We start from the raw sequence: 5144 nt of genomic DNA, 5'->3' as shown, positions 1-5144 counted from the left end.
TCTGACTGGTATCTCACAATTTTGACTTCATCACCCTAGGGCTTCTTTAGGCAGCACCTCCAAACTTTTCCAAACTCCTCTTGAGAACCAGTTCTCAAGGCATCTGAACCACGTGGTCAGGTATACTCATAGCAATGGTCAGGTATGCTCATAGCAATGACCCTATTTTTCTGATACCAAAATCTGTCTTAGTCACTTTCTCATCACTAGGACACAATACCTGACACCCATGACTTAAAGGAACAGTAGTTTGCTTGGGCTCATTCCATAGTTGCTAGGCTCCAAGGCAGGAAGGCCTGGTGGAATCTTTGGCAGAAGAAAGCTACTCATGTCATGGCAACCAGGTAGCAGAGAGTGATGGGAAGCAACAGCGAGGAAGATCCATGCTGAAAGATCATTATTAGTACTAATCCCAGCATGACAGACTCTAGATCCAGAGACATCTAAAAGGCCCCATCTATGAGCACATGAAGCTTTGAGGTATGTTTAAATATATGCCATAACATTCCATTCATGACCCCAAAAGACTTATGTGCATCCCTTTATGCAAAAGGCATTTTGTTCATCTTCAAGTGTTGCCAAAGTCCTAACAGTTTCAGTATTACTGAACAGTTCATGTCCAAAGTTTCCTCTGAAATTTAAGGCATGCTTTTAGCTGTGAAGCCCAGTATAAATGAAAAGACAGTTAAATACTTCTAACATACAATGGCACAAGATGAACATTTCAATTCACAAACAAGTGCACAGAAAGGAATGGGACCCAAAGATCAAAATCCAGCTGGGCACACACTAAATTCTGTAGGTCCACATCCAGCATTTGTTGCATATGATATTAAACCTGAATATCATATGCTCTGTTCCTAGGGTAATGCTGGGGTGATTTGTCTTCCATGCCAACAGAGAAGACTCTATGTGGCAGCTGCAGCATATGTGCCATATGTAATCTGTGGGTGATCTGTGCCAAGATGTGTAATTCAAAGAGCTTGTTTGGCTCTGCCTTTACAGCACTGTCCATGGTTGTAGCTCACGTGGATTCTCTCTTGGGTGGGCTCTGCTCCCTCCTTAGAGTTTACCTCAGAAGATCCACATTCCTGGCTTCTCCAACCTTCTGATGTCTCCACTCCAGAAGGTTCAGCTTCAGATTCACAGCCTCACTCACTGTTCTCTCAGGAGCACACTGCCTGGCTTCCCAGACCTGCTACTGAAATCTAGGTGGAAACCTTCTTGGCCCCACAACACCTGCATTCTGCATGCACCTAAAACCAGGCCCATATAAATGATGGCACGGTCTTCTGCTAGCTGGGGCAGTAGTCAGTCCTTCTCCTCAGTTGGCTGTGGGGGTTGGGTGCCTTGATTGCTGAGTACTAGGAACCCAGTCCTGAGGAATAAATTCTCTAGGCCAGTGGTGGTGAACATATGGCACATATGCTGCAGCTGTCACATAGAGCCCTCTATGTTGGCATGGAAGACAAATCATCCCAGCATTGCCCTAGGAACTGAGCATATGATATTCAGGTTTAATTGTAGCATTGGCACTTGGCAATAAATCAGTGAGGTTTGGGTTGCAGGTTGAGCACTCAGTCTCTAAAAGTTTCAGCACCACTATTCTAGACTGTCACCATTCTGGAACATGGTGCTCTGCATCTCTCTTGTAACAAAAAAGTCTTTTATTTTTGCAGTTTTGAGACAGCAAGTGGTGTTTCTTGTGATACACATAGACTATCTCTTCTATTGCCCTCTTCTGAAGTACTTGGCTTTTTATTGCTAATCCTTATATTTTATTTTATGTAAAAAAAGTAAAACAAAATTTCAGAACAAAATAATAGAATAGCAATAGTTAATACATTGCATATTGTTATCTTTATAGTAGTTACTCAGAGTACAAAATATGGGCATAAAAAATCTCCAATCATTATTAGTACAAATCCTACTTTTCAATGAACTAAGAGACAGAAAAAGTATAATTAATTTGCATTTTTCCTATTTTCTCTTTCTTCCTTTCCCCTTTCCCCAATCCTACCTCCCTTTTCCTTTTGAAAACTTTCTTCCCATTTCACAATATCTATTTTACATTTTAGATCACATTTACTTTTTCAGTTTCTCACACCAGGGGGACAATAAAACGTTTACACATGTGAGTCTGATTTATTCCACTTGAGTATGGTCCCAAGTGGCATCCATTTACCTATAAATGTCTCAAGTTTATCCTTTTTATGGCTGACTAGTACTCCATTGTGTAAAAAGAACACATCTTTTAAATCCATTTCTTGGTTGATAGGCATTTGGGTTGTTTCCAAGATTTCCAATGTGCTGCTATAAACAAAGGAGCACATACCTACCTGTGGTATGATATTTTCATGCTTGTGAAAAGATGCCCAGAAGGGGAATAGCTAGGTCAAAAGGAACCTCTAATCCTAGCTTTTGGAGGAGCCTCCATACTGATTTACACAGTAGTTGTACAAGTCTGAACTCCCAGCAACAGCAGAGAAGGATTATATTTTCCTCACATCCCCACCAACATTTGTTATTGGTTGATTTCTTGATGAGAGCCAGCATTTCTGCAGTGAGGTGGAATCTCAGTGTTGTTTTAATTTGTGTTGCTGGAATGACAAATGAACATTTTTTCATGTATTCATTTGCCTTTTGTGTTTCTTCATATGAGAAGTGCATATTCAGCTCAGATGCCCACTTTTGGATTGGGTCTTTGAATGTGAGGATTCTGATGATTTTTTTCAATTCTTTATATGTTCTTAATAGAAGTCCTTTGTCTGAGGGACAATTGGCTAAAATTTTGTCCTACTCTGTGGGTTGTCTTTTCACTCTGTTGGTGATTTCATGTGATATACAGGAGCTTTTTAATAAGATGAGATCACAGTTGTTGATTCTTTGAAGTATTTCTCATGCAGTCTGGGTTTTGTTCATGAACTCGCTGCCTACACCTATCTCTTCAAGATTTCTATGTAAATCTCATTCACTAGATTTAGTGTTTGGGTTTTAATATTTAGATCTTTGATTCATTTTTTTATTTTAGTTTGGTGCATAGTCATAGACATGGGTCTAGTTTTAGTCTTTGGCATGTGGAAAGCAAGTTTTTCCAGCTTCATATATTGAAGGTGCTATCTTTCTTCCAGTGAAGATCATTGGCCCCTTTGTCAAAGATAAAGTGGCTGAGTGCCTTTGGAGTTCTTTCTGCACTTCTACTCTGTTCTAATGATCATCAAGTCTGTTTTTTTGCCAGTATAATGTTGATTGTATCACAATATATTTGTAGTGTAATTTTGAGTCAGGGATTGTGATGCTCCCTGCTTTGCATTTGACGCCCAGAATTGCTTTTGCTTTTCTTGGACTTTTCTGGTTCTTAATGATTTTTGGAATGATTTTTCTAGTTTGGTGAGGTATGCTAATGGTATTTTGATTGGGATTGCATTAAATATGTATAACAATTTTGGGAGTGTTATTTTGATTATCTTGGTGCTTCATATCTATGAGCAGTGAATATCTTTCCATTTTCTGATATCCTCTTTGATCTTTTTTAAAGTACTGTGATTTTCAGTATACACACCTTTTACTTCCTTTGTTAAATTGATTCTTATAAATTTCATTTTTTGGATGTTATTGTGAAGTGTGTGGTCTCCCTAATTTCTCTCACAGTGAGTTTGTTATTTTTGTACCTGAACGCTATTGATTTTTTAGTGTTGATTTTGAACCCAGCTATGCTTCTGAATTTTCTTATTAATTCTAGAAGACTTTTGTGGATTTTGGCGGGTATTCCATGTGGAATTTCAAGTCATCTGCAAATAATGATAGTTTAGCTTCTTCCTTTCCTATCCTCATTCCTTTTATTTCTCCTTCTTGTTCTAATTGCTCTGGCTAATGGTTCCAGAACTATACCGAATAGGAGTAGTGATAGTGGTCTTTCTTGCCTTGCTTCTGATTTTAGAGTGAAAGCTTTCTGTTTTTCTCCATTTGCTGTGATGTTGGTTGTTTGTTTGTTATAGATGACTTTTATCACATTAAATTAAATATCAATTTCAATTTTCTGTTGGGTTTTTTTCAGGAATGAGCATTTGACTTTAAAAAAGCTTTTTCTGCATCTATTGAGATGATCATGTGATTTTTTTCTTTGCCTCCATTGATATGGTGTATTACATTTATTGATTTGCATATGTTGAATCAACCGTGCATTTCTGGGATAAATTCCACCAAGTCAGGGTACATAATCTTCTTGATGATTTGGTCAGTTCTGTTTGCTAGCATCTTACTGAGCATTTTTTGCATCTATGTTCCCTGGGAGATTGTCTTTAAGTTCTCTTTATTGATTTAGTCTTTCTCTGGTTTTGGTATCAGGGACATTCTTGCCTCAAGGAATGGGTTAGGGAGAATTCCTTCCCTTTTGGTTTCATTAAAGAGTATGAGGAGAATTGCGTTTAAATCTTGTCTAAATTTCTTGTAGAATTCAGCAGTGAATCCAACATGATCTGCACTTTTTCATTGTTGGCAAATTTTTAATTACATTTTCAGTTATTTTGACTGTTACTGGGGTTATTTAGAATTTTTATATCTTCTTGATTCAAGTTTGGTAATTCGTATCTGGGAGCCTGCCATTTCTTATGTTTTTTCCAACCTATGAGACTAAAGATTTTCAAAATAGATATTGATAATATTCTGAATTTCCCAGGATCTTTAGTGATTTCACACTTTTTATTCTTCATTGCATGATTTTGAGTCTTTTCTTTCCTTTCTTATTATGGTTTACTAAGGGTTTATCAATTGTACTTATTCTTTCCAAGAACCAACTCTGAGTCATTAATTTTTGTATTGTTTTTGTGGTCTCGATTGTGTCAATTTCTGCTCTGATCTTTATGATTTCCTCCCTTGTATGGACACTGGGCTTGACTTGCTCCTCTTTTTCTAGAAGCTTGAAGTGCAACATTAGGTTGCTTATTTGTGCTCACTTTGTTTTCCTGATGTGAGAATTTACCATTATGAATTTCCCTCTTTGTATTACTTTCACTGTATTCCACAGATTCTGGTATGTTTTAATCTGCATTTTAGTTTAATTGTAGGTATTGTTCAATTTCTTCTTTAATGTCATCTATGACTCATTGGTTGCTTAGAAGGTTGTTATATAATGTCCATGTGTT

The sequence above is a fragment of the Chinchilla lanigera genome, unplaced genomic scaffold (assembly GCF_000276665.1).
Source record: "Chinchilla lanigera isolate Chin_1 unplaced genomic scaffold, ChiLan1.0 scaffold00074, whole genome shotgun sequence".
Classification (NCBI taxonomy): Eukaryota; Metazoa; Chordata; class Mammalia; order Rodentia; family Chinchillidae; genus Chinchilla; species Chinchilla lanigera.
Note: the sequence above shows the minus strand (reverse complement) of the source record.